Source organism: Trachypithecus francoisi, unplaced genomic scaffold, assembly GCF_009764315.1.
Source record: "Trachypithecus francoisi isolate TF-2019V2 unplaced genomic scaffold, Tfra_2.0 Lachesis_group13, whole genome shotgun sequence".
Classification (NCBI taxonomy): domain Eukaryota; kingdom Metazoa; phylum Chordata; class Mammalia; order Primates; family Cercopithecidae; genus Trachypithecus; species Trachypithecus francoisi.
The window spans coordinates 130396862-130410814 of record NW_022681458.1 but is presented as its reverse complement, the minus strand read 5'-3'; positions in this window follow the sequence as shown (position 1 = coordinate 130410814).

Here is a 13953-nt window from a genome sequence, read left to right as displayed (position 1 = left end):
ACAGATACACCTTTTGCTGGTGTGGGGATTTAATTATTATTATTATTTTTTTTGAGAAAGAGTCTTGCTCTTTTCCCCAGGCTGGAGTGCAGTGGCATGACCATAGCTCACTGCAGCCTTGAACTCCCTGGCATAAGGAATCTTCCTGTCTCAGCCTCCCAAGTAGCTGGGACTATAGGTGTATGCCACCGCACCAGGCTAATTTTTTATTCTGTGTAGGGGTCTCACTATGTTGCCCAGGCTGGTCTTAAACTCCTGGCCTCAAGTGATCCTCCTGCCTTGGCCTCCCAAAGCACTGGGATGACAGGCTTGAGCCAGCCTGCCAGGCCTATGTTTCTATCCCTTATGCTGTTAAGCTCTGGCCTGATGGCAGAGACTCTAGAAGAGTCTTGGAGTCAGGAACTTACCAATGGGGCCCACAAGGTATCATGGGTTTTGTCTCTGTCTGGGGCTCAGGTCTCTTCATTTATGAATTTTTGCAGTCTGTGTGGTGGTTTCCAGGGTCCCCTGCACCTCTGGCCACTGTGGCTGTTCGTGTCCTCCTATCCTTTCTTATCAGAATTCGGTGAACTGGGTGACCTTCAGCAGGACAGGCTGCTCAGGCTTTGAGGCACACCACCACTGGGGCGGCTACGCTAAAGACTCTCTTCCGGTGGGGGGCCCACCGTGTTGTCTCACCAATGCCTGAGACACAGATATGGCTTCTATTCCTAAGTCCCTACTAAATTTTTTTAAGAAAAAAACAAAAACAAAAATACTCTCTGTTAAACTCTGAAATATGTGGAAGAAGATCTCCCTGTTTTTTGGACGGTATGATTGTTGCTAGTTTTTCTGCTCTTGTTAGGTGCATCTGTGGCAAGCATCTTTGTGACTCTGGCCTTTTGGCATTGATAACACTGGTCACTATTCATGGAGGGGCTGTTATGGTTCAGCACAGGCCACTGAACTGTGCCGCCCATTTCATAGGCAAAGCAGTCGGAGGTGAGAGGAGACACTTGTATCTTTCCTGAAGGGTAAATGGTGGTGTCAGAATTTGAACCTGGCACCTCTGAAGTTTAAGGCTGCCCTCTTTCAGCGATGCCATGGATATGTTCCCAGAAACGTGATTGGGTCAAATGACATGAATGCCTTTAAAGCTCCTGGGGCATGCTTTAACCTGTTCATGAGCTGTCACAGACACTCAGAGATCCCAACACACAAGCCTGTGATCCCAGCGCCAGACAGGCAGCGGTGAGCATGCAAGGAGCAGAGAGGCCGCCTTGCTGCGGGAGCTGGGCCATAGCTCCCCAAGGTGAATGGCAGCCACCAAAGTATGGGGTGCCTGAGGGTTGGCCCTGTCAGTTCCCCTCTTCTTGCCCTCTTCCTCCCTGGTCCTCAGGCTCTGCCACGCATCCTCTGACACCAAGAGGACTTGGTCTCTTGAGCTCACTCCCTCTGTGTGGCCTTGGGCCAGCCTCTGAAGTCCACCTCCAACCCCTCCCTTGCCAGGGGTGGGGTCACAGCCCTTCTCTTCCAAAGGTATCTGGGGAGAGCCAAACAAAAGAGCAGATGCTAACATGTTTGGAAATATCACAAAGAATTGTACTGTGGGAAGTGTCAACAAAATTAATAATAATATTTCAGCACAAATGTTCCCCACGGGGCTGTTTCCGTTGCATTTTAGAAGGCAGATGAGGGTATTCTTAGATCTTGCCACCTGTCATCCTCCCCAGGCACCCTCTAGACTGAAAGAAGTACGTCATGGGAGGCCTTTCACACCAGAGATTGGGGGTGTGGAAGATGAAAAGAGATGTGTGTGACAAGCGTTGCAGGCTTGTCATGGAGGCGATGGTCTTTGGGCTTTATCTTTATTCATGTTCCTCCGAGAAGCACTCTAGGGCCCATGGTGTCAGCCTGCTGCATGGCCAGGGGCCAGCCCCTCCTGTGACCCCTCACCTCCCCAGCTTGCCAGCTTCTAGTGCCCGGGAGGCTGGAGTGAAAGCTGTGTCCCCAGCGTGCACTGTGTCTGCTGGTCCCCGAGGCAAATCTTTGCATAGATGGAGGCTCAAGATTAGCTTTCCCAGAAGACACGACTCATCTGCCCTGTCTTCACGGCCCACTGGTCTACTGGCAGAACAAGCACCGCCCAAGTGCATGAATATGGAAGTCTCCAGGATACTGACATTCCTTCCTGCATTCAAGTCACCAGGTTAGCCAATGCCCACAAACCGACCAGCAGTTCATTTAGTTCAGAGCGTATTTACTGTGCACCACGAACAGCAGTGGTGAGGATGATAATGACAGTGGCCGTGGTGGCTAGGGAGAGCGCCCCCACCCCTGAGCAGGGTCTGCCTCTGTCCTGATCTCACACGTGGCACTGTGGCGCACTCAGGGCAGAGCTCTGCAGGCTGCGCTGGGGCACACGGGAGAAGGGAAACCCCAGCCTGGGTTAGGCTCACTACCCTGTAGGGACCCTGACAAGCACACACTTCTTACATGTCCTGATTTGGACAGAAATCTTCTTTTCTTATCAAACCCTGCTCCCATGAGAGAGACTGCACTATTGGTGAATACCACGTTTCTCTCCCTTGATGAACAAACTCGGGGACCAACACTATTCCGTGGAGTTGGGGGAGCGGAGTGCAGTCTCCACCCAAACGCGCCCTGGGCTCCACGACGCGGCGATGCGGCTGCGGTGCCGGCAGTGGGCGCCTCGGGGCGGCTCCGCGGGACCCCTTGGGGGGCGGTGGGTGGCGTCTTGTTTGCGGGATAAGGAGTGGGACTGCCGGGGGCCAGAGCGGAGGGAATGGGGGTTACAGCGTGAGAAAGAGAAGGAGGTAGGTTTGGAAGGGTGGCAGTGGGGAACGGATATGGGGAAAGGATAGAAAAGGAGCAAAAGCCTGGGGGTTCGGTTCCTTCTGTTTTTGCCGTGTGGCTGCCCTGCCCTGTTCCACGTTCAGTCCAGTCATCGTTTCTCACGGGAGGTGCGGTGCCTCGGGGTCGTTTATTGTTGTGCTTGGGGGTTTTGAGGCGGCCTGCCAGGCTGGGATCCACCTGGAACGGGGTGAGAACAGAGGACTCCGGGTGGAGAGCAGAGGAGGCCGGGACTGTTCCCGGAGCCTGGCCTCTGAGCGGGCCCTTGGAGGAGGGACAGCCCTGATGGAGAGGAGGCTCCTGGGGACGCGTGGCGGGAACAGCTTCCTCCTAGGGTTCCCTGCAGCCCAGAATGGGGAGGGGGCACCCAGGGTCGGGGCAGCGGAAGGCCCTGCCTGCCAGGCGGGCTGATTGGAACGCCCTCCTGTGAGTGGTGGGGGTCCAGGAAAGTTTGGTGAAGACGCCTGTGAAGGAAATAAAAATATTTTGCCCAAAAATATATTTCTTTGGCATATTTTGAGGTGGCTGTCAGGGAGCCAGCTAACAGAAGTGGCTGCAAAGCTGTCTTTTGTGGGGGAAAATTACCTCTGTAGAGAATCTGCCTGGATGCTGCCAGGCCTTCCCTTGTCTAGATGCAGGGGAGATTAACCGAGAGGCTGACACCTTTAAAGGCCTGAAAGAAATATCCACCTTCTATTCTCTCTGAAGGCTGCCACCTGTGAGGCTTCATCTACACAACAAGACCTTTGCTGGCAGGCACCCTTCCTCCCTCCCTCTGCCCTCCGGCCATGTCTTACCACCATCCCTTGGTACTGGCTGTGCTCTGAGCCTGCATCTTTTCTGTGACCTTGAGGTGGTGCATAAGACTCTGCCCTCCGTCGGGGGTGGGAATTCCCCCTGTGGTTCTCCCTGTGTGCATGTGAATACATTTGTATGCCTTTTCTCCAATTAATCTGCCTTTTGTGAGTTGATTTTCCCGCAAACCCTCAGAGGGCGAAGGGGAGGTATTCCCCTGGCACCTACTGCTGGGCAGTCATCACCTGGGGTGAAGGCATCCCTAGGGGAACAATGGGCTTCCTCAGAGAAGTGTTGTGGTAGGCGTGGCACCTACATCTGGAGGGGAAGGCTCAGAAAGGGTGGGGTGAACCCATCAGGAGTGCAGGCCTCCAGGGGCCGCGTGAGGGCTCTGGAAACCTGAGGAACACCGTGAAAAAGGTGAAGGGAAGGTAGGAACACCTGGGCCGAGGAAAACAAAACAAGAGACCAGCCACCCCTCCTCCAGCGCACAGAGGCCCCGGCTGCTTGCAGAGCTGCCCCCAAGCCTGGCCTCGCATCCTGGGTGCGGCTGCTGAGGTGAGGGGCCTCTGTGAGCACAGGAAGCACGACCCTCCCTGGGTGGATGTGCCCTTTGCCTCCTCGGTCAGGTCCCCACAAGCCAAGGTGTCAGTGGCATCTGGTGGGGCTGTGGGCCTCACCTCTGGTCTGAATTCAGAACACAGACTTGGGACTAAGGGAGGCCAGCAGGTGCACCCACTTCTTCAGGAAAATCATGGGTTTGCTGGGGGTCTCTGGTGCTCCCCCCCACCCTCTCTGCCTTTTGTAAACGTTCCCACCCCCAACCCTTGGCTGCTGCTGCGTTTGTGTTCTCTTTGCAGCTGCTCTGGGGGGACCTGCGGTGCCAGTGTGGTTGTGGCAGCTGCTCCCTGACTGGGCCAGTGCTGCAGGCAGCAGGACTGTGGCAGGGTCTGCGTGCCCTGCAGTCCAGCTGCCCAGGAGCTGGGGAAATCATCATGGCCTCAAGCTTCTCAAGAGGGGCTGGAGCTGCCTCCAAGGCTCACATGGTGGGCAATTTCTCAAAAGAGGGGTCTGGGGCTTAGCAGAAAAATCTGGGAGTAATGAGCCAGGGAGGATGGGAGTTCATGGAGGCACTGCAGAGCACAGCAGCAGAGCGGCAGCCCAGCCTGGAGTCACCAGGGCGAGGGTGGCGGCCCCCAGCAGGCAGCTCCCCACCTGGGCCACGGCAGATGGTGGCTGTGAGGCAGGAGAATCGGGCCTGGAGGCAGGGAAACTAAGGACTTCCTAGAACGAAATCAAACGGAGACACTTCAGCTGTGACAGGAAAATCCTCTCCATTTACATGGGGCGTACAGTGAGTAACCAGTGGAAACCTCTAGTGTCTTAATTTAATGTAACTTAATTTAGGAGAGCTAAGTAATTAAACATGAGGCCAAAGTACACAAGAAAGCAGCAGCCTTTTATTGCAAATATGCACACACTCTCCGGCGAGGTTCTCTGGTCCTCAGGTGTAGGGGGCCAGGGAAGTCACGCCGGCACTCTCGGGTGAGGTTCCCCAGTCCACGAATGCGGGGCCGAAGAAGTCACGCTGGCGCTTATCGGCGGTGGACTTTTATGCCTGGGAGCTGGAAGGGGAGGAGTTTGGGGCGTGTGTGTAGGAGTGGCTTCTTGAATTTCGGTGTCCCCCGGCTTGACGTCACTCTGCGCATGCTCAGTTGATTTGGTTCTTCCCCCGGGTGCGGGAAAATCTGTGATGAAGAACCCAGAAACAACAGGTACTGCTCCATCTTGTTCACCTTCCTCCATTTTGTCCTTTCACCCTCATCCAAACATAGAGGGTATTTAAGCCCCAGAAAATTCTGTAACAGGGCCCTTGAGCCCTTGCTTGGGCCCACTCCCACCCTGTGGAGGGTACTTTCATTTTCAATAAGTCTCTGCTTTTGCTGCTTCATGATTTCCTTGCTCTGTTTGTGCATTTTGTCCAATTCTTTGTTTAAAAATGCCAAGAACCTGGACACCCTCCATCGGTAACAACTGAGCGCATGGGAACCAGGTTCCTGCTGGAGCTTTTGTCTTTCTGAAGGGGGAGCTATTCAGCACTGCTGCCATTTCCTCCCATCGCCCAGGGTGCCTGGTCCGCCACAGGCTCCCAGGCAGGTTCTCCTGGGGCTGGGGCTGGGCCTGAGCACCTGTTGGCGTGGGCTCTCGCTCACCTTCCTCAGGGGCACTTCTGTGACCGGTGACTGCCTGGCAGCTGGCAGCCCCATATTGACAGGGAGAGGTGGCACGGGTGCTAGGACAGCCTGGGCATTCGGGACCACGCAACCTGAGTTCCAGTCCTGCTTGCAGCTATGTGACCTTGGGCAGGGCCACCTCACCCACTCGGCACTTCCTTATGGGTAACTGGAGCTGGCAGTACTTAGCTCATAGGACTCACATGCAAGTGTCAAGCGTAGAACGTTTTTAACGCTGCCTCCACAATGCCTGGCCCCAGCCTGGCCCTCTGCCGTGGAGCTAGACCCTGTGGTTGTAGCATGATTCATATTTATCACCCTCACAGACATGAGCTCGCTGAAGAGCCAATGCCGACCAACGCTTGCTTGAGAGGACAGTAAAGGTTATGCTGCCTTAGGGTAGGTGTAGGTTACATTTCAAGCCAAGCAAATCTGATTCTTTACTTCAGAAGCTCACAGCTGCCTCCCTCCTGGTTCCTCCTATGGTGAGGCCGGGGGTCCCTGACCCTCCCTCAGCCCCATTGGTTCAGGGAGTGTGATCTTCCCATGAGCCTTCAGCTTGATTTCTTACTAGCTACATGACCCTGGCCTAGCTACTTAACCTTCCTGAGCCACTGTATTCTCATCTGTGAAATGGGTTGAAAATACCTATGTGGCACTAGGTGGAGATCTGTGGCTCTTTTTGCTCCTGCTACCTCTCAGGCCTCAGTTCTCCTGTCTCTGCCTGTGGGAGCTTCCCCCGGGGAGCCCATGCAGGTGGGGTTTGCGGGTGGTCGAGGGAGTCCACGGTCAGGCCCTGTAGGGGCAGCTCTGGTTCCCTTTGCAGGGTGCGTCCTTCAGGCCTCATCCCTTCAGCCCTAAAGGGATTCATCAGGGTGCCCGTGGAAGGGCACCTCACCAAGGAAGGTGAGGTCAGTGACACTGAATGACTCACTGGACCTGTTCCATCCTATTTCTCTCTCCAGAAGTGTGGCTAGCACGCTGCAAGTGTCTCATCCTCATGCATCGCTATACCTCCTCTATGTGCTAATGCATCCTTAAGAACAGCACTGGGCAGGGTGCCGTGGCTTACGCCTGGCAAACCCAGCGCTTTGGGAGACGAAAGCATAAGGATCGCTTGAGCCCAAGCATTCAAGTTCAGCCTGGGCAACACAGGGAGACCCTGTCTCTACAAAAAATTTTAAAAAGTAGCCAAGCATGGTAGCACGCACTTGAAATCCCAGCTACTTGGCAGGCTGAAGTGGGAATATTGCTTGAGCCCAGAAGGTCGAGGCTTCAGTGAGCTATGATCATGCCAGGGTATTCCAGCCAGGGTGATAGAGCAAGACCCTGTCTCCTTAAAAAATAATGTAGCACTGTTTTGTGTGTTTTTAACTTCCTATAGGCAGCATCATGCTTTACATATTTTTCTGCAACTTTCTTATCCCTACGACTATTGTATTTGAGGTTTATCTATGTCAATGTTTTAGGACTGGCTTATTTGAATATTGATCCAGATAATATGAATATTTTATTGTATTATTTTGCATAAACATGGCTCAATTTATTTGCTCATTTAGGTGATTTCAATTTTTCTTTATTACAAAGAGACCTGTCCTGTTCATGTCTCTTCATGGACATAAATAAAAAATTAAAGAAGACAGGTACTGGTCATAGAGTTTCTGGACCTTCCGTCCTAACCAGATAACACAAGAGTGCTCTGTGAGGCGGGTAGTCTTCTCACACTTGCACCTGCGGTGGGAGCATCTTTGTTTCATCGCGTCCTTCCAACGCTTGGCATTTTCAGGCTTTCGATGCTGCCAATCTGATGGGTGCAGTTCTGATTTGTATTTTTCCACTTGCTAGTGAAGTCAAGCATCTTTTCACAAATTTACAGCACTAAGGTTTCTTCTTCTGTGAGTTGCCTATTCACATCTTTTGCTCTCTTTGTTTTGTTTTCTTTGTCTAATTTCTTGTGGTTTTTATTTTTAAATTTTCACTTATTTGCCAGGGTTCTGTAATCGTTTCTTGATACTAATCGTTTTTGTTTATATGTAGAATAATGTATGGTACATCATGCCAGTTGAACATTTCTGAGGGTGAGAAGAGGGCTTTGGTAACAATTACACTGGGCAACAGATGGAGTAGGGACCATGCCAGGCAGCCACCTTGGTCATCAGAATGACCTCCACAAACTTCATTGTTGATTTCTAGCCTAGGAAATAGTTGGGGTGTGTGTGTGTGTGTGTGTGTGTGTGTGTGTGTAACTTTTATTGCAGAGTTCATCTTCCACCTTCTAACGTCTAAAGCTATTCCATGATTTTAAAAATTCTTTCTGGGCTCTCTTTTCCATTGCATTCTTGTGGTAAAATACCATTTTGTCTTAATTACCTTAGCTTTCTAGCAGCAGTAGTAATTGTTAGGGTATCTCCATTGGTTTTCCAAAATTATCTTGCCTATTTTTCATCCTATGTGTTTTAAGAAGAACTTGTCATGAAGTACACACAAACCCAACACCCATATATTTACACACTTGTCATGAAGTACACACAAACCCAACACCCATATATTTACACACACGCAAACATACAGACATACACATGTATGTAGACACACATATGAACATTTATAATATTTGTAATTTTATTGCATTTATAGATTAAAGTTTACTATATTTATGAAAATGGTTTATCTTCCTACTTAATCAGGTACTTATTAGTATAAAGTATGAGAGGGAGAATTTCTTTCGGGAGAAAGAAGTTTCCTGTAGTACAGAAGGAAATTCTGACAGCTACCAAGTTCAATGGAATGGCCAGGTCCCTCCCTGACTGCTCTGCAGTGAGGACCATCAGGCCAAGGGGAAGACCTAACTTAAGAAATAATACAAGAAAAGATCCAGAATTGAAGGAGTGAGTTGCCAGATCAAAAGAACTCGATAATCATTAAATAAAGTATTAGGTAAGATGGCATTGCCAATAGCACCCTTGAAAGAAGACAATGAGGCAATGCCTTAACATTTTCTATCAGTCTCTCTCTCTTTCTGTAGAGAAAGATCAGTTATTCTCAGTTGCTATATTCTATAAAGCTGCCATGAAAAATGGACTAGTGAATACTGAAATATTACTTCTCAGGGAAATATATACATATTGTATTACACATAGATTTTAATCTTAAATCCTAAAACAGGACACCATGGTAGATTCTATCTACTTTATTTTGTAAAACAGAAAATGAGGTTCGGAACTCTTAAGTGATGTGCCTGAGGATGCCCAACTGGCAGGTGCCTGTTGGGATTGGAACCCGGCTTGTGCCACTACTCTGGCTGGAGCTTCTTGCGCAGCGCTGCGCTGCACTGCACTGCCCCCTACAGGCTCTGCCCTCTGGTCATCTCTGAGAAGGAAACCAAAAGGCAGAGACCTCTGCCCTATTCAACCACAGGGGCAGGACTTATGTGAAGGGCGACTCAAGTTTTTCCTACATCTGCGTGTCCCCAAATGACCATAAAATCTCTGCAAGTATTGATTTTGAAGGTTACCAATAAATTTTAGTGAGTAGGTGAATTCACAAATATGAAATCCATGAATTATGAGTTTTGACTGTATGTGTGCCTGTGTATAAAACATTATTGGACTTACGTATTCTTTTGAAACTTGCTGTTTTTCTTTCAGTATTATTGTTGTGAGTTACATCCGTGTTCATACATGTAAATCTAGTGTACCTGTGCTACTGCTGTATAGTATGTGTATATTTGTAAATTATACACAGTTTGTGTGTCCTTTTGCCTGCGGAAGGAGATTAAGATGCGTCTAAAATAAAGATGTTTTTGGTCATCTACAATCCCAGAAAATTTGTCTCCTAGGCATCCTTTTAAAAAAAGTCTGTCTGGAAGATGTGTCCCAACAAAATGGGGAATCAAGAAAATGGAAAACATAGAATGTAGGAATCAAGGGACCTCACACAGGAGAGAGGTGAAGGGAGTTCCCCGAAAGAAGGTGAGGGGAACTCTGCAGATGGCAGCCAGGTGCAGAGGGCCCCAAGGGAAAAAAAGGAGCTGATGAGCTTCTTGATGCTTTTGACATTGGAGAGCTTTGGGTTAATGTAGGGAAAGGCACATACAAAACTAAACAAGCAAAAAAGGACTTATTAACTCCCACAAAAATAAGAAGGTGTAAAAGAAATAAAAAGTAATCCTTGTATACTTTTTGAATCAGAAACAAAAAAACTTCATTGTTATGATAATTTAAACCTCAAGTCATCTTTTATACAGAAAGTGTGAGGAAATCACAGTAGCAGGCCCAGATAGTGGTGAGCCTGTGTAAGTGTGAAGGGAGTGAGTATGAGAGGTAAGTCCTTCTCTTCTGCAGCAGGAGTTCATAGACAACATTTCAAAGTGAGGGGCAGCACAAGCACACAGGTCACAGGAGGTGCCACACAGCAGGAGCAGGTGCAGGGGCTGGTGCCTGGTCTCTGAGCAGTGGGCTTCCAGGAGAGCAGAAGGAGGGAGGGCCCTCTGCTCCCACCTCCTCTAGGTCCTGTGGTTCTGTTTGACTTTCCATCTTTGTGCATGTTCTGTTTTTATAAACAAACAAACACAAAGCCCACAACTTAATTTTTAAAAATCTCCCTTAAAAATCTATCTCCTAAGGGTAAGAATATGTAGAGAATTCTTAAAACTCAATAATGAGAACAAAAAACTGGATTTAAAAATAGGCAAAGGACGTGAATAGACATGTTCTCAGAAGAGATTTACAAACGGCCAACAAGCACATGAAATGGTGCTCAACATCACTAATCATTAGGGAAATGCAAATCAAAACCACAATGAGATATCATCTCACACCTATTGGGATGGCTATTATTTTAAAAAAAAAGGAAAACAACAACTGTTGGCAAAGGATGTGTAGAAATTACAAGCCTCTTGTACTGTTGGTGGGAATGTAAAATAGTATAGCTTCTGTGAAAAACAGTATACTGGTTCCTTAAAAATTAAAATGGAATTATCGTGTGATCCAGCAATTCCACTTCTGGGTATATACCAAAATAAATTGAAAGCAGGATCTTGAAGAGATACTGGTAGACAATCCCATCATTCACAACCGCTAAAATGTGGGAGCAACCCAGGTGATATGGTTTGGCTGTGTTCTCACCCAAATCTCATCTTGAATTGTAGGTCCCATAATTCCCATGTGTTGTGGGAGGGACCCAGTGGGAGATAAGAATCATGGGGGCCATTTCTCCCATATTGTTCTCCTGGTAGTGAATAAGTCTCACAAGATCTCATGGTTTTGTAAGGGGAAACCCCTTTTGCTTGGCTCTCATTCTTTCTCTTGCCTGCTGCCATGTAAGACATGCCTTTCACCTTCCACCATGATTGTGAGGCCTCCTCAGCCATGTCAAACTGCGAGTCTATTAAACTTCTTTTTCTTTATGAATTACCCAGTCTTAGGTATGTCTTTATTAGCAGTGTGAAAATGGACTAATATGCCATGTGTCCATTGGTGGATGAAGAGAAAAGCAAAATGTGGCACATTCATACAATGAAATACTATTCAGTCTTGAAAAGAAAGGAAATTCTGACCTACGTTACAATATGGATGAACCTTAAAAATGAAACTGGCCCACCTGTTTCTTGTATAAACATAGACATTGACATTCACTGGTCTTAAAGCTTGAAACTTACATTTGTCTTACCTGAGTTCCTTCCTTAAGGTACTGACTCTTACTCTTCCCAGATAGTATCAAGAGAGTGAAACTCACCACATCACTGCATCCAGGCAATGAGATGCCAGACCCCTCATCCATCATGATTCCTCTCTACCAACTCGTCTTCCTTAACCCTCTCTAAATCCTGTTTTCCTACCCATAGTTACATTTCTTCTATGCTATATAAGGCCTTAATTTTAGTTAGTTGAGGAGAAGGATTTGAGACTGATCTCTCATTACACTTGGCTGGAGCACCCAAATACAGCCTTCCTCCTGCCAATCCTCGTTGTTACAGTGATTGACTTTCTGTGTGATGAGCAATGGACCTAGGCCGAACTGCTGGTGTTTCAGTAACAAAACTGATACGCCAAGTAAAAGATGCCAGTTGCAAAAACACAAATGCTATATGATTCTACTTATGTAAGGTACCTAGAACAGTCAAAATAATAGAGACAGTAGAATGATGTTTCATTTTCTTTAATGGATAAATAGTATCCAATTTTGTATATATTCCACATTTTAAAACCATATTCATCCATTGATGAACACTCAGGCTGATTCCATCTCTTGGCTATTGTGAATAGTGCTGCAATAAACATGGGAGTGCAGGTGTTAATTCAACATAATGATTTCAGATTCTTTGGATAAGTACCCAGTAGTGGTGATGTCCAACAGATCAGGTTACCAAATGGGGAAAGTAAGTGAGGGAATTCCTGGGATCAGGTAGATCTCCTGGAAGTAGAGTAGCCTAGTGTTTACCAAGGACAGGGAGGACAAGAGGAAGGGAGGTGGGGAGAGGTTGGTCAATGGATACACAGTCACAGTTAGGTAGGGGGAATAAGTCCTGATGCTCTGTTGCACAGTAGGTTGACTATAGTTAACAGTGATGTATTGTGTATTTCAAAATCGCTAGAAGAAAGGATTTTGAATGTTTTCACCACAAATAAATGACAAGCATCTGAATGCTAAATATGCTGAATACCCTGATTTTATGATAGCACAAAGTACACTTGCATCACAAAATCGCACTGAATCTATAAACATGTACAATTGTTATGTATCAACTAAAAACAAAGTAAAACACTTAAACATCAAGCAATACTTCAGAAAAAGAAAGTAGAATGGTGGTTGCTAGGGTCCAGGAAGGTGGGGCGGGGTGGGGGCAGAATGGGGAGTTATCGTTTAATGGATGCAGCTTCAGTTTTCTAAGATGAAAAGAGATATGGAGATGGGTGGTGGTGATGGTTACACAACATTATGAATGTGTTTAATAACACTGAACTGTATGCTTAAAATCATTAACGCAGTAAATTTGATGTTATCTGTATTTTATCATGAAAAAATTGAACAAAAATCCATCTTCTTGACGCATTTCCTCCCATTGCACTTATTCTGTCTTCTCATTATTGCAATATGTGAGGCCAGAGTCAGGAGGAGGCATGAAGGCGTCCTCCACTGTGTGCAGATTCGCAGACCCAAGGCCGTGCCAAGAACCCCGACTCTTCCCCGCATGGGTGCTGAGCAGCAGGACTGGTCACCTCTTGTAATTAGAATCATCTTTGACATGGCAACCATTGTTGATGATGTAGCTGAAGGTTGAGGTTCGGGAACATCTGATGTGATGCAATTTGTGTTCAGTTACAAAAAAATTGTTCTTGTCCAGGTTAAAAATGGGGAATTTAATGGCCTTATTCTTGACCTTTGATTTTCCAAGCACTGAAGCAACTGCCCCACCCCTTGGGATGGCAAGCAGAGAGGAAGGTGTCTTGTAGTTGCCCCAGTTCTCCAGCCTGGTCGTGGTGCTGACCCCATGGAACCAGCCCTGTAGCCAGAAATAAGGCGACCAGCAAAGGAGGCTGCCAGTCCAGTCCCGCGTGGTCTGCTGAGCCCTTTAACTCATCCACACAGGCTCAGAGAGTGCACTAATACAATCTGTCAATTCCCAGTCTCTTGTGAAATAGTTGAGTACGTCATTTAACCTTCCTGGGTTTCTGGCTGCACATGTGGCAACACCGGGCCTGATTTCAGAAAACTCAGGAAGTGAAAGCAAACCTGCAAAGATGGGAAAGACTGTCTGCTATGGCCTCCAGCTGTCAAGCAGGACCCACCTTACCCAACAAGCCGGGGGTCTTATGTTATCATGGGGGAGGGGCCTGGTGGAAGATAGTCATGCCTGGGGTGGGGCAGGCCAGTCTTCAAATCCAGGGCTGCCACTTGCAGTGGCTGAATCTTTGAAATTGATATAAACTCACGGTAAAAGGCAACTAGTGATGTACGCATTGCAGGGATTGTAATGGGAACTGGAGATGATGAATGTACATAGCTGGCGGGGACACCAGTGCACAGGGGGTCCCCAGCAAAGGGCAGCTCAGAGTCTGCTTCCTTATCC